This window comes from Neoarius graeffei, chromosome 16 (assembly GCF_027579695.1).
Source record: "Neoarius graeffei isolate fNeoGra1 chromosome 16, fNeoGra1.pri, whole genome shotgun sequence".
Taxonomy (NCBI): Eukaryota; Metazoa; Chordata; class Actinopteri; order Siluriformes; family Ariidae; genus Neoarius; species Neoarius graeffei.
In genome coordinates this window covers 67,943,246-67,963,726 of record NC_083584.1, presented here as the reverse complement: position 1 = coordinate 67,963,726, position 20,481 = coordinate 67,943,246, and the positions used below count along the sequence as shown (strand labels likewise).

Below are 20,481 nucleotides of genomic sequence, written 5' to 3'. Positions count from 1 at the left end.
TTTCTAGATCCTACTTTGTAAATTCAACTTTCTTCAGTATAGACAAATCAAAACCTATTACTTTTGAGGGCTCATCCAGGATTTGCATGAGGAAGGTAAGATAATTTTTCATGAATCATCTTGGGTTCTCTTCTTCCATCTGGAGAGCTGAGATCTTGTAATCCCAATCATAGACAAATGTGTAATGTATAAAAGTCTGTAGATGTTTCCTAGGGCCAATTGGAAGTAACTGTGATTTGATATGTCTAAGTTATCCTTATTTCAAGTGTTCCTTGGAATTAGAGGTTTGAGCCTTCCTCAATTCGGTTTGGTTCATGCACATCTTATTTTGAATACTTCTTGGAATAAGAGGGTCATTGAGTCTTACTCAACTATGTAGATTCCTAAAACTACAGTCATATACTGTACGGATATCATCTCATGGTGTTCTCAGAAACCAGTTGAGAGGTTCATAGACTCTAAGCCAGGGGTGTCCAAACTGATCCATAAAGGGCCGTGTGGCTGCAGGTTTTCATTCCAGCCATGCAGCAGCACACCTGATTTGGCTTATTCAATCAACTGACACACCCACCCTTTAATCAAGGGTGGGTGTGGCTGCAAGTATTTGACTGTGTGAAGACAGTTCAGTTGATTGAATGAGCCAAATCAGGTGTGCTGCTGCATGGCTGGAATGAAAACTGCAGCCACACGGCCCTTTATGGATCAGTTTGGACACCCCTGCTCTAAGCACACTGAGAATTACCTACCAATATTATAATTTGCCCTCACTCCGCCTAGGAAATTCTCCTAAATTCTCCAAAGAACTGGAAACCAGAGGTTTAAACTGTGGCACATGGAAAGTGGGGTGAATACGTCGCATGGTGAGTGGTAATCCCAGTTGGATGGAACATGGATTGATTACCTTGCTGATGAGGAAAGGTCCTACCGTAGGTACCTGGGAGCCAGCTTGCAGGAGACAGTTCTGAGTGGCAGGTGGCGTGTGGAGAGCATGACTCATTGCCCCACTCAGTAGGTGGGTGCCTTAGAGCGGCGTTTGTTGGCCTGCCTCTTGGATGCGATGGCAGAGCGAATGAGTTTTCTCCGGGCCATTGCCCACATCCTCCTGCAGCGGCGTATGAAGATCTGGGCTGAGGGTACGGTGACCTCCTCCTCTTGGTTAGGGAAGAGTGGTGGTTGGTAACCTAGGGAGCATTGGAAGGGTGAGAGACCTGTGGAAGATGAAGGAAGAGTGTTGTGAGCGTACTCGACCCAAGGTAAGTACTTACTCCAAGAACTGGCATCCCTGGACGCCATGCACCTGAGTGCCACCTCCAAATCTTGGTTTGCCTGTTCTGCCTGGCCATTGGTTTGAGGGTGGAACCCTGAAGAGAGACTACAGGAGGCCCCAATGAGTTTGCAGAAGGCCCTCCAGAACTGCGCAGTGAACTGAGGACCCCGGTCGGAGACAATGTCAGTGGGGAGTCTGTGTAGGTGGAAAATGTGAAGGATGAGTAATTCTGTGGTTTCTTTAGCTGTGGGAAGCTTGGGCAGAGGGATGAAATGGACTGTCTTGGAGAAACAGTTGATAACTGTGAGGATGCATATATTGCCACCTGAGTTGGGGAGTCCTGTGACAAAGTCTAGGGCTATGTGAGACCAGGGTCAATGAGGAATCGGGAGGGGTCTTAACAAGCCGGAAGGGGGTCAATTGGCTGTCTTGTTCTGGGCACATGTGTTGCAGGCTGCCACAAACTCCTGGATGTCTTCCTTGATGGATGGCCACCAGAAGCGCTGTTGGACAAGCGCCAGGGTTCGAGCAGTTCCCGGGTGACAAGCCAACTTGAAGCCATGACCCCACTGCAGCACCTGGGTTCACACAGAACAGGAACAGACAGATGGTTAGGTGGTATGTTGCTTGAGTTACCTTCACCAGGGTCCTGCTCCAAGGCCTTCTGCATGAGCTTCTCAACCTCTAGAATGGCAGCTCCCACCAGGCAGCATGGAGGAAGGATGGTCTTGGGTGGCTTGGACTCCTCTTGGTGGGAAGAGAACATCCTGGACAGGGTGTCAGGTTTGCTGTTCTTGGAGCCTGGGCGGTAGAAGAGCGTGAAGTTGAACCGGGAGAAGAAGAGAGACCAATGGGCTTGATGGGAATTGAGACATTTGGTAGACTTGAGGTACTCCAGGTTTTTATGGTCGGTCCAGACTAGGAAGGCGAGATCTGACCCCTCGAGCCAGTGCCTCCACTCCTCCAAGGCTAGCTTGATGGCCAACAACTCTCTGTCGCCAATGTCATAATTATGTTCAGCAGGGGACAGCCGGCGAGAGAAGAAGGAGCAGGGGTGGACCTTCTTATCACTGGCCCTCTGGGAGAGAATAGCTCTCACCCCAGACTTGGAAGCGTCAACCTCCACGATGAACTGTTTGGTCGGATCGGGTATGGTGAGAATGGGTGCTGTGGTGAACTTGCACTTGAGCATGGAGAAGGCTTTCTCTGCTTCCTTCCCCCACTTGAACTTGGTCTTAATCGAGGTGAGAGGTCCGGCCACCGTGTTGAAGTCGCGGATGAAGCGCCTGTAGAAATTAGTGAATCCCAGGAAACACTGGAGCTCTCATCACAAGGATGGAGTAGGCCAGTCTGTGACTGCCTCAAGCTTGAGGGGGTCCATCTGGATCCTAGCCAGGGAGATGATGAACCCCAGAAACGAGACAGAGCTCTGGTGGAATTCGTTCTTTTCTGCCTTGACAAACAGCTTGTTTTCTAGCAGGCACTGGAAGACCTGCTGGACATGGCCCTGATGTTCCTCCAGGGAGCAAGAGAAGATCAGGATGTCATCCAGGTAAATGAAAATGAAGATGTGAAGAAAGTCCCTTAGGACGTCATTGACAAAATGCCTGGAAGACTGTGGGCACACTGGTCAGGCCGAAAGGGACCACGAGGTACTCGTAGTGGCTAGTAATGGTGTTAAAGGCCATCTTCCACTCATCCCCCTCCCTGATCCTGATGAGATGGTAGGCATTGCATAAGTTCAACTTGGTGAATATTTTGGCTCCCTGGAGTAGTTCAAAGGCCGTAGACATGAGCAGTAGGGGGTAAAGGTTCTTGATGGTGATGGCGTTGCAACCTTGATAGTCGATGCAGGGGCGGAGTGACTTGTCCTTCTTTTCCAGGAAGAAAAATCCCGCCCCTGCTGGGGAGGAGGAAGGGCGGATGATCCCAGCTGCCAGAGACTTGGAGATGTACTTCTCCATGGCTTGCCTTTCAAGGGGAGAAAGAGAGTAGAGTTGCCGTCCCAGGCAGGAGGTTGATTCCACAGTCATAGGGTCTGTGAGGAGAGAGGGACACTGCTTGGGTCCTGCTGAAAACACATCTTAAGTCCAGGTATTCCAGAGGCACATGAGAGAGGTCAGGAAACTCACTGGCTGAAGGCTGCGATGGTTTGGCAGGAGGCAGAGCGGAGTTCAGGCAGGAAGCTAGGCAGGAATGGCTCCAGCCTAGGATGGTATTATTGGCCCAGTTTAGGTGGGGGTTGTGCTGCGTTAACCAAGGTAATCCTAGGATGATGGGTACGTGGGGGTTGTTCATGACGTGGAGTTGGATGGTTTCAGAGTGGTTGCCGGAAATCCTCAAGATGAGTGAGGTGGTAAGGTGGGTGATGGTGGTCAAGCCGGTGCCATTTGAGTGTCAGGACTGTGAGAGGGACATCGAGGGTGAGTAGCGGAATTCCCAGATGCTTGGCGGTGGTGGAGCAGATCAGGTTCCTGTCCGCCCCTGAGTCAACGAGAGCCTGGAGATGGTGATGCTGGTTGTTGTGGATGACGATGACAGGGAGTAATGGTCGATCAGCGGGGGGCTGGTTCCGAGTGTTGCCCACCAGGGCCCCTTGATTCACTGGTGGTCTCATTCCCTTTAGTGGGCAGGCTTGGCAGATGTGTCCTCGCTGACCACAATAGAAACAGGCCCCTGTGCTCTGCCGGCACTGTCGTTCCTCCACTGACACCTGACCCCAGTCTATCTGCATGGCTTCGATGGACACGGTGGGGGGTGGAGAGGAGGTGAAGCTGGGGCGGTTCTTCTCTCTCCTCCATTGCTGGACTCGGGCATCAATGCGGTTGGTGAGGTCCATGAGGCTGGAGAGGTTCGATGGCAGTTCCTGCGATACTAATTCGTCCTTAATGGCATCAGACAGGCTGTGCAGGAATATGTTGATCTGGGCACTCTCGTTCCAACTGCACAATGTTGCCAATGTCTGGAACTCGATCGCAAAGTCCGAGGTAGACCGGGATCCCTGCCGCAGCTCCATGAGCCCTCTAGCCACATCCTGGCCGGACAGAGAGCGGTCGAAAGTTCACCTCATCTCCTCGGAGAAATCCTTGAAACAGGAACAAAAGGGTGCATCAGCGTCTCAGACCGCTGTTCCCCACTCTCTGGCCTTGCTGGTGAGGAGCGTGATTGTATATGCTACCCGGGAGCGTTCTGTGGGGAAGGCCAGAGGTTGCAGTTCTAGGCTGAATGGCATGAGGCCGGAGCTCACTTGAGCATGCAAAGACAGCTGCATCACCTGGGAAACGTGCAGATTGACAGAACTAATTAGCCATGTAGTGCATGCAGAGAAGCGGGCAAAAGAACTGACTGAAAAGGCTAACAGAAGGAAGGAAGGCACTCTGCAAAAAGCTATGCTCACCATGGTCCTAATCCACCCCGAGCGTCCACACGCTGGACATGGGAGAGGACAGGGTTGTGGCAGAGGCAGGGGAAGAGAACGGAATGTGGGTGGCCAATGAGGATGTTACAACTGTGGCAAAATGGGGCATTGGGCAAAGGATTGCCCTGAAGCAAATGCAAACAGGTGAGCGCATGACAGCAGTGACTGACTGGGAAACACTCCTTTCTCTTCTCTCTCTCTCTCTCTCTCTCTGCCCTTTTGCAATGAATACATGCTTGCTGTACTTTCTACAAATTTGCCTATCTTACTCTCTTGCAATGAAGACATGCTTGCTGAATCATCCCTTGATTCTGCCAATTCCTTTACACGACTTACTGACATGATTGCTCACCTAGAACAGAAACAGATAAAGGTGGGGGAGTGCATATGCACAGTACACAAATTCTGAATATTTTAATATGCCTATGATCACTTTGAGTGTTTTAGGCCAAGATATACATTTCCTGGTTGATTCAGGGGTGGGTCATTTCATCCTTAATCCTTTGGGGTCAGGAGCTTTGCTGGCAAAGCTCGACAGGTTTAGAATGAGTAGGTAATGTATTTAGATAAATATCTTCATGAGTTTTTCATCATACAAGCATGATAAACATATTGACAGAAACTTTATACTTTACACTTTCCTATGTGCCCACTGCCAAATAAAATTATAGTTTTAAATTACCTAAATTAGATGAAACATAAAACTTGTCACCTTACTCAGTCACACCGGAGTCGGAGCACTGAGCACACACTTAGGTATTCATAAAAGACTATTCACATGGTAACAGCATGATAATCACTTTCACTATTTCAGTTTCAATTGGTTTCTCTTTCACGGTGGGAATGCCCACCGTAAATTGAATAAAATCTGTCAGAGTTTAGGCTATTTGGAGGTAAAACTTGTTGCAAGATGGCATGTGGATTTTATGCGCTTCAGATGATTCAGGACAGCGATTCAATTCATGATTCAGTTCATGATTTAGGACAGTGATTCAATTTCAGGACAGTGAATCAATTCATGATTCTAATCCTAATTCAGAACAGTGATTCAGTTCAATCTTGAGAACTGCAACACTGATTACAGTGGCAGCCATTGAATTTGTTCCACATTTCCATGACTGGCCCTCTGCAGGCCCTTGGCCATCCCCTGACTGGTTCTTGACTGTCTGCTGATTGGTCAGTGCAGATAATTTATCCCCCACAATGATGTAGTCAATGCAGTCCTGACTGGTGACGTCCCTAAGCAGCTTGTGTGAAAACCAGCTGCTATCCCTCATTTTTCCACAGGGAGGAGCAGTGATTGTCCGTTTCACAAAGCAGGTTTATCAAACACTGAGAACAGCTGATTTCAGTTAGTTAATTCAACCCGGAGGACTTTCACCGGGAGTTAAAAAGCCATACGATTTTAGTGCGCTCATACAGCGAGTTTGAATATGTTTTCTGAAAGAAGCGCAACACTGCTGCAGCTGCCAATCACACTGGGAAATCCTAATAGAAATGAAATTACTCATCGGTTACAGCGCAATGTCAATATAATTAAAAATTAATTCAACAGATCTGACAGGTGATTTATGTACGGTATGTGAAGGGAAAACGGCAGGGACTATATGCGCCTTGGTAGCCCGGGGGTTACACTGCATGCCTGGGTTTTCCGTAGAGGTCTGCGTGGGACAGAATTTTCAGTCCCGCTCCCTCAAAGAATTATGATTTTCAGTCCTGCTCCCGCCCGCCATATTTTGTCCTGCTCCCGCCCGCAAATCCCGCATGATGCAGACATTCGCGTTATTTCTCACGAAAGTTCTTATCATTGGCTTGGGGAATTAAACATGCTGATCTTAACTGAGCTCTCCACTGACCGATCCTTCACCTAGCACACGGAGCGAGGGTGCGCGTTGCCAAGCAGCATGTGCAGCTGAGGCTTTACATGTACATCTATCTATCTATCTATCTATCTATCTATCTATCTATCTATCTATCTATCTATCTATCTATCTATCTATCTATCTATCTGTCTGTCTGTCTGTCTGTCTGTCTGTCTATCTCTGTGTCTGTCTGTGTCTATCTGTATCTCTCTCTCTCTTTCTCTCTCTCTCTCTCAATCTTTCTCTATCTGTCCGCATGTTGTGTGTGTGTGTAAAACCCTGACAGCGTTTGGCCAGAGTGTCATATTACACTGAGGCTATTCATTCTCTCTCTCTCTCTCTCTCTCTCTCTCTCTCTCTCTCTCTCTCACACACACACACACACACACACACACAGGAAATGAAGAAAATAAAAAGGAATAAGAAAAAATAAATAAAAAGAAAGAAAGGAGTTTGAAAGTGAAAAAGAAGAGTGCGTGAGAGAGAAGAGAGAGAATGAGCATGTCAGTGTATGAACAAAATAAAAAATAATAAGACTTTACACACACGCACACACATACACATATATACACACACTTATGCACACACACACAGACACACACACAGGTAAAAATATTAGAATTGCACATTGGCAGTAGTGCATTAGCATTGTGTGTGTGTGTGTCCCCTCTGAAAAAACATGTGCGGAAAGGAATCGGAAACGTACGCAAGATTAGACCACATCCACAAATTGAGGCATCTTAAAATGTTTTTATTAATGCCAAATAAAATATCCAGCACAAATTATATATGATAGACATAAATTAATATTTAATTCGGTTTTTCCACAGTTTATCTAAAGTCTCATTTTTTTCAGTGTGTGTTCTGAGTGTTTGCCCTTAGCAATTTACAGGAGACAGAAAAACAGGTTCTGAATGTTCTGTTTTGGGGGATGCCTTTTGCATTGTTCAAAGAGAATGGTCCCTTTTCACTGAATGGGAGGTAGGGCAGCTTGCGCATTCCAGCCAAATGAGCTGTTACGCATTACAAAAGGTTAGACGCCATACTGTAGTTTACCCTGTAAGACCCATTGTTTCAATATTACAACATCACTTTTAGCAATTTTAACAAAAGGTCTGCAAACATGTTTTTTTTTTCTGAAGACCACATTTACACCGTAATGTAATCATATGAAAAATACCATTACAGACTGGTGGAGCAGCGTGCCGAAAATAATATGTATTTGGTCCAAGGTGTGGGTTTTTTTCATACGTCGCTGGCTCTTTTGCCAATAGTGCATCACTTTTGCAGGTCTGGGGTTACCCTGCAATTTTCGGGTTGTTCTATTATTATTAGGCTACCGCATAAAAGCGGTCACATTGTGTGCTCAATACCTGTATACAGCGCTGAAATAAACGTTTTGCAATGAATAAGAAGTGTTTTGAGTTAACAGCATATTTTTAACACTAGAAGGCCCAAAGTGCAGACTTTAGTCTGCAATGAAATCCCCCCCAAATTTGTGAATAAGTTTAACATACCATTACCTGCCTCCCATTGTTGTGTAAAGAAGCCTAATTATTGTGTTACCTGAGAAATAGCCTCTTTGTTTCTAACCCTAACCAGACTTCACAATGTCACAACCAAGGCAACCAAGAAGGATCAGTTCTAACCCTAACCCCAAATCCTGGATCTAACCCCAACCTGAGCTCACCCCTAACCCAACCCCTAGCCTTAGCCCCTAGCCCAAAACCTAGCCTCAAATAATAATGGAATAATAACCCAAATATAACATGGGGGTACTGACCAGGCACTTGTGGAGCATTGAGGATGGGGCTTGGGAAGGACAGTGCACAACACGGCCTTGGCCTAGGCCAGGACGTGGATCTTTCCAGAAACCCTAACCCAAGTATGTGATTGAGCAGGACAGTTCAGACACAGAGGCCACATCAGATGAGGAGGAAGACACAATGCACATCAACCCCCCTTGTAATAAAAAAACAAAAAGTTGCAGATGTGGGCATAATACCTGGATCCACAGAGAAGGCGAAAGATGGCACTGTGTGGTTCCACCACAAAGTTGGACTTTTCTGCTCACGAAACTCCACAGACAGCATTCAATGGATCTGGAGGGCCAACAGAGTTTGCAACATGCAAAATCATGAGTCGCCTTCAAAGCTTCCTGTATTTGTTGGATATCAGCATGTTGTTGGCCATCAGAGACTGCACAGTCCAGGAGGGCCATAGAACAAATCCCAGCTGGCAGATGAGTGTTTTCGAGCTGATGGCGTTCCTCGCAATCCTTTTTCGAAGGGCTGCCAAGGGCTACATTGGTGCCATGCAACTCATGTGGGCCAATAGATTCGGCAACCCCGATATCAAAGCCATAATGCCCCGTAACCACTTTCTTGAAATAAAGCGGTACCTTCGCTTCAACAACAAGGACACCCGCAAGGAGCGCATACAAACAGACAAATTTGCAGCAATTTCAGACATCTGGCAGGAGTTTGTTCAGAATTGTGTGTCATCCTACAGTCCAGGGCAACATGTTACCATGCATGAGCAGTTATTTCCTTCAAAGGTTCGTTGTCCCTTTCTGCAGTACATCGCATCCAACCCTGACAAGTTTGGAATCAAGTTTTGGATTGCAGCAGATCTGGACACAAAATACATGTGTAATGCCATCCCTTACTTGGGAAAAGATCCCACTTGTCCAACGGGACAGAGGCTATCAGAGAATGTTGTTTTGAAATTGATGGAACCATTTACCGTATGGACCAGGGAAGGACTGTAACTATGGATAATTTCTTCACCTCTCTGTCTTTGGCTAACAGGCTTCTTCAACGAAAAACAACTCTGCTTGGCACCATCAACAAAAATCGTCAGGAGCTACCAGCAACTGCAAAGGAAACCTCAGGGCACCAGTTGTACTCCACACAGGTGTTCACATCTGGAAGTGCCTTGCTGATGGTGTTTGCAACAAAAAAAATAAATCTGTTTGTCTTCTGAGCACCATGCATCAGAAAGTGGAAATTGTGGACACCCCAAAACAAAAACCAAACACTGTTGTTGATTACAACCATTTTAAATGCAGCGTTGATATCATGGACCAGAAATTACGCAACTACTCGGTGCGTGCAGGAACCATGGCTGTGTTTTACAACCTGCTTGACATGGCTGTCACAAATGCACATGTCTTGTACACAGCATGTACAGGATCCAAAGAAAGTCGCCAATTGTTCATGCTGGAGCTTGCAGAGGAACTTCAAAACAGGCTTTTGCAGGAAAAGGCACAAGGGGAAGAACACAAACAGCAGTATGAGATGAAAGTTTCTCAGAAGAAAAAGACAGTGCCAGGTGCGCATACCCTGCAATAATAACAGAAGCACTGAACTTTGTGTACGCTGACACAAATACACCTGTGGCAAATGTACCATAGGAAAGACTCACCATGGGAATGTGGAAACTACTAGATGGGACAACTGTATGCTACATTTCTGTGCTTTGTATAGCCTCCATATGTAGCGAGCCTGCTTTTCTTAGTGTGAAATAAATGTTTATTTTCTTCCTGAAGTTATACCGTCTGTAGTTTTTCCAAGCTGAAATTGTGTTTTTTGGGGCACTAATTCCAGTCCTCTGTCCTCTGACATTGTGAGCTTGGCAGAGTAAATTGTCATTGAAATTGGGGTGTAACCTAAAACCAAATTACCATTCATGAATAGCAACCTCAGTGGGGGGTGGAGTGGCTGTTCACAATACAATGGAGACAGCACCTTGAGAGGAATACACAATTTTTGCAGAGAGGAGGGGGCATGCAGCAGAAGTGAAAATCTCTGGGCCTTTTAATGAACAGTGTTTATCATATACGATAACACATTATCAACAAAGAAAGAAAAAAAACAATGCCAAGGATCAGGAAAAGAACCACAGTGCTGTGATTAGTTGGGCTATCAATGACTGACAGAGCCCCGGCATGTAACTTAGCATTATAAAGTTAAAAAAATATTATTTTTATTGAAAAAACAAGAATGTAATGATTTCTAAAATTTCTAAAATGATTTTACCTAACGAAATTTTCTGCTTTAATCCACATTTCCTGGTGTTGAGCGGTTTTTTTTTTCTTCTCAAAATCATCTCATCACAGATCACTCGCTGCTGGAGTGTGCGGGCTTCCCTGCCCCCTATTTGTTGAAAATCATCTGTAGATGTCAGGGTTTTATATTGATTTATTATTATTATAATTGTTAATAATTAAACGTGATAAATCTGGTTATTAGGAGCAAAGGAGGGCATAGTGGGAAATGATACGGTAACTGTCTCTTGTCGGTTCAAATATGATACTGTTTTGTGATTACACTTTACTGGTACATTTTAATAAAAATAGACAAATGGCATGAACCTCTCTACTGTCTCTTATTACACTAAAGAAAGGGCCTGGCCAAGTCATTGCGTATTACTGAAAAAAAGAAAGAACGAATGATACACGGATTGTGTATCATTCGTTCTTTAAAGTTTTAATTGGCAATCAAAAAATGACTTTCATTTCAATTTTAGGCTCATATAAAAAAAATATGAAAAAACAGTCATTTTTTCTTTTTTTGTGTTAAAATAAAAACAAATAAAATAACCAGTCACTTTTTGATTGCCATTTTTGATCGCGGCGGCTGTGCAGGCAGTTTGGGACACACCAGTGCTCTGTGTGGCGGAGCTTCTCTGCTCGCTGTGTGGATCCATGGTGTGGTGTTCGAGCGATGTTGCTGACGGCGTCACGGCGGCGGTGCTGGAGATGTGGGACTTGTTTTCGTGCGCCTTTTGGTGGGACTGTGGCTGCTACACCACGGGAATTACATCCTGACCCCTACTTGGTGGACTTTTTACTTTTTATTATATTTTTATTTATTTTTATTTTTTTTCTTTCCTTGTCTATAATTGTAAAGCGTCCTTGGGTTTTTTGAAAGGCGCTATATAAATTTAAATTATTATTATTATTATTATTATTATTATTATTATTTGAAAATAGAAAGAACGAATGATACACTATTCTTTAAATTCGTTTCTTAAGACAAGGATTTTTTAATATGTTACCTTGACAGTTTCGGTGATAAACTTCCGCCTTCTTCAAAACAGTCACCAGATGTCGAGTGGTGACGTGCCTTATCAGCTGATGTTACTCTAAGGAGGCGTGAACATCCCGCCCAATTTGACAGGTAGTTCACGCCTCCTGCTGTCAGGTCGCTCCTCCAGGACGGCGCTCCAGGTGTGTGACAGCGCGTACGCTCCCTCATCCCGGTTCATCGTTCTCTGCGCATGCTTTCGTATCTCCACTGCCTCTAAAATCCAACGCTGGAATCTATTTTCTTCAGCGCGAATGACTCTGGCCTCTTCCCAATTCATTATATGATTTTGCCATTTACAGTGGTCTGAAATGGCTGATTTTAAGTTTTCTTGGTGTGCTTTTTCTTTTTCGGATCTTGTGAGTCTTTTTGTTGTTTCTTTTTCACATTCTATTTGGTGTTCTTTTTTGCGAGTATGGAAGCATCTGCCCGTTTCGCCAATATAAACTTTATTACATGAACGGCAAGGGATTTCATATATGACGTTGCATTTATTGTCCAGTTTTATTTTGTCTTTGGGGTGAACTAGCAGCTGTCGGAGGTTTTTGTATGGTTTGACCGGGGTGTTGATGTGGTATTTCTTCATGGATCATTGGATGCGTTCTGTAACTCCTTTTATGTATGGTAGTGTGACAAAGCCTCGGTTTGTTTTTTCTGTGTTTTTCCTTGTTTGTTTGTTTTTTTTCCTTTGTTTTTGTCTGAAAAAACGTACAAAATTTACAGCACAGGACATAACAAAACTATTACATTTCATTTCCACTTCCACATATTTCCAATTCAGAGGCACAATTTACAGACAAAAAGAGGGATTTGCAATGAGGGACCCGCTATCTGCCACTCTATGCAACTTTTTTTATGGAGGATCTGGAAACCCGAGCCATAGAAACAGCACCGGATGACTGCAAACCTATCTTCTGGAAAAGATATGTTGATGACATTCTTGAAATAACCAAAACAGGTCACACACAACAATTCACGGATCATCTAAACTCCATAGACAAGACAGGCAACATCAAATTCACACACGAAGAGGAAACGGACAAGACAATAGCTTTTCTGGACCTAAAAATACACCACACAGAAGAAGGGAACATTAAAATCACAACATACAGAAAACCTACACATACCGACCAATATCTACTCTGGACATCTGAATATCCCATCGCACACAAAATGTCAGTAATCAGAACACTATACGACCGAGCACAGAGCATCACGGAGGAGAAAGACAGACAGGAGGAGGAACAACACATCCAACAGGCATTAAAAAACTGCCAATATCCACCATGGGCAATCCGAAAAGGGAAATTACAGACACAAACAAAGGAAAAAAACAAACAAACAAGGAAAAACACAGAAAAAACAAACCGAGGCTTTGTCACACTACCATACATAAAAGGAGTTACAGAACGCATCCAACGATCCATGAAGAAATATCACATCAACACCCCGGTCAAACCATACAAAAACCTCCGACAGCTGCTAGTTCACCCCAAAGACAAAATAAAACTGGACAATAAATGCAACGTCATATATGAAATCCCTTGCTGTTCATGTAATAAAGTTTATATTGGCGAAACGGGCAGATGCTTCCATACTCGCAAAAAAGAACACCAAATAGAATGTGAAAAAGAAACAACAAAAAGACTCACAAGATCCGAAAAAGAAAAAGTACACCAAGAAAACTTAAAATCAGCCATTTCAGACCACTGTAAACGGCAAAATCATATAATGAATTGGGAAGAGGCCAGAGTCATTCGCGCTGAAGAAAATAGATTCCAGCATTGGATTTTAGAGGCAGTGGAGATACGAAAGCGTGCGCAGAGAACAATGAACTGGGATGAGGGAGCGTACGCGCTGTCACACACCTGGAGCGCCGTCCTGGAGGAGCGACCTGACAGCAGGAGGCGTGAACTACCTGTCAAATTGGGCGGGACGTTCACGCCTCCTTAGAGTAACATCAGCTGATAAGGCACGTCACCACTCGACATCTGGTAACTGTTTTGAAGAAGGCGGAAGTTTATCGCCGAAACTGTCAAGGTAACATCTTAAAAAATCCTTGTCTTAAGAAACGAATTTAAAGAATAGTTTCAATAGGTAGACATAATGAACTTTCACTACATAGAATGATACACTGATTCAAACAATTAAGCTATACGGTACTTTCATCACAAGCATGTTGTTTAGCGTGCCCTATAAGGCCTACTTCATGAAACAGTAATCAGTGGCTACATTCAACTTGTAATAGATTTCAGTAGTTAGTAAAGTCTTATAAGCAAAAAAAAAGTCTGTTTTCAGTCATCCCAACATTGCCACTATTTAATATTGTCTAGCCTATTTGAAAGCAGGACCTACATGTAACACTAAAAAGTGCACAGTGATTGCAAGAGTCACTTTTTTAAAAATATTTATTTTTGAGCGAGTTTGCCTTTGTTTAACAGTAGCTGGTATAGAGGTTGGCAGAAAACAGGGAGAGAGGAGTGAGGGTGAAAAACCCAAGGCACGAACCATGTTTCAGGAGTTACCGGTACAAGAGTAATGACCAGACTACCAAGACCCGCAGTTTCGCCTGCTCCTGCACTGAAAAAAGTAACCTACCGTATAGAATTTACCCAATAAATCTGAGGTAACAATTTGTATTGACTTGTTTGGGGTAGATTTAATTCCATATATTGAGTATAAAATAACTGAAATAAAAAGCTATGAAATACTTAAATTGGGTAAAATTTACCTCACATTTATGTATCTATTCAACAGCTACTTTCTCATTGAAATTGGGTAAAATTATCTCTTGTTTGTTAGTAGGTAATACCTGATAATTACTAATCAAAGGTAATTAATATCACTTACAGTAGTAACCATTACTTATTCGGAGAAGGTAAGATGTACCCCCCAAAAAAAGACTTTCAGATGGTTCATCATCTCAATGTTTTTAATCCATAAAATCATCAAAAAAAAAAACACAGAATAAAGTGCAGTACAACAGCTTCACACAACATTTCAAGTAATGAACCTGTTTTATAACTCACTAACTAACAGCTTCAAATGTTGTTTCTGGACTGACCAAATCTGCAGTCCAGGTGCATTTATACAACAAATAACTGAACCGCCTTGTTTATATGCAGCAATGATGCACCAAATGATCAAAAAACACAAAATAAAGTGCAGTACAACAGCTTCACACAACATTTCAAGTAATGAACCTGTTTTACGGTATACCGTAGCTCACTAAACTACCGTAACAGCCGGAGAGAGGAAGATGGCAGTCCGAGAGTTCCCTGGCTGACTGCAATAATTCCTAAATATTCCTTGGCTGACTGCAATAATTGAGTAAATTTTATCTGGTTTGCTTAGATTATATTTACCACTCTCCAAAATCACTTCATACAGTGCACACTGAAAAAAGTAACCTACGGTATAGAATTTACCCAATAAATCTGAGGTAACAATTTTCATTGACTTGTTTGGGGTAGATTTCATTCCATATATTGAGTATAAAATAACTGAAATAAAAGCTATGAAATACTTAAATTGGGTAAAATTTACCTCACATTTATGTATCTATTCAACAGCTACAGTGGGGCAAAAAAGTATTTAGTCAGCCACCAATTGTGCAAGTTCTCCTACTTAAAAAGATGAGAGAGGCCTGTAATTTTCATCATAGGTACACTTCAACTACGAGAGACAGAATGGGGGGAAAGAATCCAGGAAATCACATTGTAGGATTTTTAATGAATTAATTGGTAAATTCCTCGGTAAAATAAGTATTTGGTCACCGACAAACAAGCAAGATTTCTGGCTCTCACAGACCTGTAACTTCTTCTTTAAGAGGCTCCTCTGTCCTCCACTCATTACCTGTATTAATGGCACCTGTTTGAACTCATTATCAGTATAAAAGACACCTGTCCACAACCTCAAACAGTCACACTCCAAACTCCACTATGGCCAAGACCAAAGAGCTGTCAAAGGACACCAGAAACAAAATTGTAGACCTGCACCAGGCTGGGAAGACTGAATCTGCAATAGGTAAGCAGCTTGGTGTGAAGAAATCAACTGTGGGAGCAATTATTAGAAAATGGAAGACATACAAGGCCACTGATAATCTCCCTCGATCTGGGGCTCCACGCAAGATCTCACCCCGTGGGCTCAAAATGATCACAAGAACGGTGAGCAAAAATCCCAGAACCACACGGGGGGACCTAGTGAATGACCTGCAGAGAGCTGGGACCAAAGTAACAAAGGCTACCATCAGTAACACACTACGCCGCCAGGGACTCAAATCCTGCAGTGCCAGATGTGTCCCCCTGCTTAAGCCAGTACATGTCCAGGCCCGTCTGAAGTTTGCTAGAGAGCGTTTGGATGATCCAGAAGAGGATTGGGAGAATGTCATATGGTCAGATGAAACCAAAATAGAACTTTTTGGTAAAAACTCAACTTGTCGTGTTTGGAGGAGAAAGAATGCTGAGCTGCATCCAAAGAACACCATACCTACTGTGAAGCATGGGGGTGGAAACATCATGCTTTGGGGCTGTTTTTCTGCAAAGGGACCAGGACGACTGATCCGTGTAAAGGAAAGAATGAATGGGGCCATGTATCGTGAGATTTTGAGTGAAAACCTCCTTCCATCAGCAAGGGCATTGAAGATGAAACGTGGCTGGGTCTTTCAGCATGACAATGATCCCAAACACACCGCCCGGGCAACGAAGGAGTGGCTTCGTAAGAAGCATTTCAAGGTCCTGGAGTGGCCTAGCCAGTCTCCAGATCTCAACCCCATAGAAAATCTTTGGAGGGAGTTGAAAGTCCGTGTTGCCCAGCGACAGCCCCAAAACATCACTGCTCTAGAGGAGCTCTGCATGGAGGAATGGGCCAAAATACCAGCAACAGTGTGTGAAAACCTTGTGAAGACTTACAGAAAACGTTTGACCTCTGTCATTGCCAACAAAGGGTATATAACAAAGTATTGAGATGAACTTTTGTTATTGACCAAATACTTATTTTCCACCATAATTTGCAAATAAATTCTTTAAAAATCAGACAATGTGATTTTCTGGATTTTTTTTTTCTCATTCTGTCTCTCATAGTTGAAGTGTACCTATGATGAAAATTACAGGCCTCGCTCATCTTTTTAAGTGGGAGAACTTGCACAATTGGTGACTGACTAAATACTTTTTTGCCCCACTGTATTTTCCTCACTGAAATTGGGTAAAATTATCTCTTGTTTGCTAGTAGGTAATACCTGATAATTACTAATCAAAGGTAATTAATATCACTTAGTAACCATTACTTATTCGGAGAAGGTAAGATGTACCCCCCCAAAAAAGACTTTCAGATGGCTCATCATCTCAATGTTTTTAATCCATAAGATCATAAAAAACAGTGCAGTACAACAGCTTCACACATTTCAAGTAGTTTTTTTTTATGAGAGAAGTGCCATCTAATGGCGACACCATGGAATCGAATGAATGGACGTGTTTAGAATTAAAATAGGAGAGGGAGGGGGTCTGAGCCATCCATGGCAGCCCCCTGGCGTTCAGCTGGTAACTGCACGGCAGTCACATGGCAGTCGCATGGCGTGCGGCTGGAACGGGAAAAATTCAATAGCTGCTACCGTATCAATGGTGCCTTTTTTACTTTCACTGTAATCAACTTTATTTCATACTAAACACTAAAATTTACAAATAATTAAAATGTAAAACAGACAAATAGTATGATGCTGCCTAGAAATAGCTGAAAAGCTAATCGAGCTAGGCAGCAAATCTTTTTATGATTAATAAACTTTGACTCGATCCAGCCAAAGATTAACTCAAGTAAGTGTAAATATTTCTCTTATTTCTGATGAGCAGATCGGTTGGTATGCATATGCTGTAGTGCATGCACAGGAAAAATGACTGAGCAATTTTTCCCGAATTAAAAGTATTTTCATCAAAATAGTTAAATATTTACACTTACTTGAGTTAATCTTTGGCTGGATCGAGTCAAAGTAAAAAAGGCACCATTGATAATCAGTGTAATTGTGTAACAGAGTAACAGAGTTGGTTGTGGCTCTGAACTGAGTAAAACAGTACAAGAGTTAATTTCAAGACACACTGAATAGAGTCAAATACCAAAATAAAGTCAAATACCAGATAAATGAAGCTATTATAAAAATCAGTTTTAGAACTGTGTTGGAATGTGTGAAAAAACATGACCTTACCCATTGGGACTTGACCTGATGGGATTAAGAGTTAATCTGATGGGATTAAGAGTTGGCAGTAGGAGGGGATTTCCTTCTTCTCATTGAATGGAATGGAATTTTTTTTCAACTTCTCATTAAATACCCCTCCCACTGCCAACCCTTTATCCCAAAACAATAGGACATACTTTTTTTGATGGCCAGTTAATTGTCCAATTCAATGGAGCAGATTTAAGTTTTGTGCTTGATACATTCCTAAGACTGAACAGAATCACCTCAAGTGCCCAAAATGGTTTGACAGAATGGGTAAGGTCATGTTTTTTTTCACACATTCCAACACAGTTCTAAAACTCTTTTTTACAATATCCTCATTTATCTGTATTTTTTTAAGTACAACCATGACATACATACTACATGGATATTATTGTAGCTGAACTTGTGCTGAATACTGCTTGGATTTCTTGAAATTAACAACAAAATCAGAGCATGCCAAAATAATTTGATTGCCAGAAAATACCCTCAGACCCCAGAAGGTTAAAGCCTCTGAGTTCACTGAGATGCCAAAGCTCAGCGGGAGGTTCCTGCACACCGTGGGTGCATCAGGCCAAGCTGTGAATGAAAAATTCACTGTGCCCCTACATTGTAGCTATGCTGGGAAGGTAAGCTTTAAGTTTTCAGTTTTGTTATCACATTGCTGTCTGATTAATCTAATGGGCCGTGACTTAATGTGTAAATTGGGTATCAGCTTAATGAGCACACCACAGGGGCTACAAGTGGTAGGTCCCTCAGAGAGGGATGATTTTGACTTAATCTTAGTAAAGCATAGCTGTGAGCCGCCGCTGTATGTGTACGCGTGGCATTTAGTGCCCACAGCAGTAAGGTCAGTGAACATCTCGCTGATGCAGATGGAAAAAGAATGCACAAACCCAATTCACACTGAGTACATGCTTACAGATGTGCTACACTGCACGTGTGTCAAAGGAAGTTCCAAATAAGCATTTTGAACAAGTGTGGTTTAAGCAGCAGAGTAAAAGTGAAAATTTGGTATTAGATAGATTGTTTTGGGACAGACATAGGTGTGCAGTAGAGTTCTGCGCGGGTCAGATTTTTCAGTCCCGCTCCCGCCCGCGCCCGCATTGTGCAGTCCCACTCCCGCCCGCGCCCGCAAAGAATTATGATTTTCAGTCCCGCTCCCGCCCGCGCCCACAAAAAAATTATGATTTTCAGTCCCGCTCCCGCCCGCGCCTGCCATATTTTGTCCCGCTCCCGCCCGCAAATCCTGCATGATGCAGACGTTCACGTTATTTCTCAGGAAAGTTCTTGTCTTGACACAGCGTGATGGTGCCCCGCCCTCTACTTTGAGTGGATTTCAGCATAAATATCTACAGCTCACGTTGTTATTATTTACTTTGGTTCGGAATTCAGCATGTATTGTCTCTAATAATAATAATTAGTGCTGTTAAAAGATTAAAATATTTAATCGTGAATCACACATTTTTATCATATGAGAAACCATTGTAAGTCTCTGATCAGCATAAAAAAGTGAATGGGCTTGCTTTGTACCAATGGTGTGTTTTTTTTTTTTTATTGCAAAGCAGAGCTAGTAAGAGCAGTGAATTGATTTACTGCTTGAGTTAGTCTACAACTTTAGTCAAAGAGAGATGTTACACAGTGACTTGCTTGGCTTGACTCAATGCTATCCCAGAAATCCTTCCTGTAATATGCAAATTTGGCCGCCTCTGATTGGACAGCCAAATTTGCATATTACAGGAAGGATTTCTGGGATAGCATTGAGTCAAGCCTACCGTCACTGTGTAACATGTCTCTCTGACTAAAGTTGTAGACTAACGCAAGCCATAAATCACTTCACTCATGGTTCTCTTGCTAGCTGGGTGTGAACTGCGAGTCATTAGAGTGATCAAAGGATTTCCTGTTAGGGTGATCAATGGCAAATTTAAGTTGCTATTCCTCTGGCAATCTGACTCTCTCTGCAAATTTAGGCATCTTAAAATGTTTTTATTAATGCCAAATAAAATATACAGCACAAATTATATATGATAAACATAAATTAATAATTTATACATTTTATTTCAAACACATTTTTAGTCAGCGGGACTGCAGCTTATCACTGCTCCTGCGTGCGCCACATATGTGCACTCCTGCTCCCGCCCGCGCGCGCATATGTGCACTTCCGGTCCCGCCTGTGCCCCCAATGAGCTTTCAAAATTTGTCCCGCGCCGCACTGCTTTGCGGCGGGTCCCGCGAGTCCTGCGGGATTCCCGCGGGAGTGCAGGGCTCTAGTGTGCAGCATATGTGAAATTGAAAGAAATGTATTCTTTTACCATGCCAGGTAGTGTGCCACATGTATCCCTGGCAAAGGGACAGAAGGGTAGTTGGAAAGCTTTGGGGCCTTGGATAAGAGAGTGTTTGAATACTGCTGACTGGGAATACACCTCTGACCCATCTGTGAAATATAGTCCAAGCTTGCAAGCATACCAAACTAGTTTAACCTTTGTATGGCGGTCGGGTTAGTGGGATCCGTTTTCATTTTTATCAAAGGAACAATGCTACAATTAATTATTTCTTCAAACTCAGACTCATTGGCCTTGGCTCATTTTCTGTGAAGAATATATCAGAACACATTTTCAATGACCACACACTGTACACCCCCT

The 20,481-nt window shown here is 43.2% G+C and overlaps 1 pseudogene; it reads left to right on the top strand.

Moving 5' to 3' along the window:
• LOC132900280 (piggyBac transposable element-derived protein 4-like) overlaps window positions 1-20,481 on the top strand; it is a 41,542-nt pseudogene that overhangs the window by 6,464 nt on the left and 14,597 nt on the right.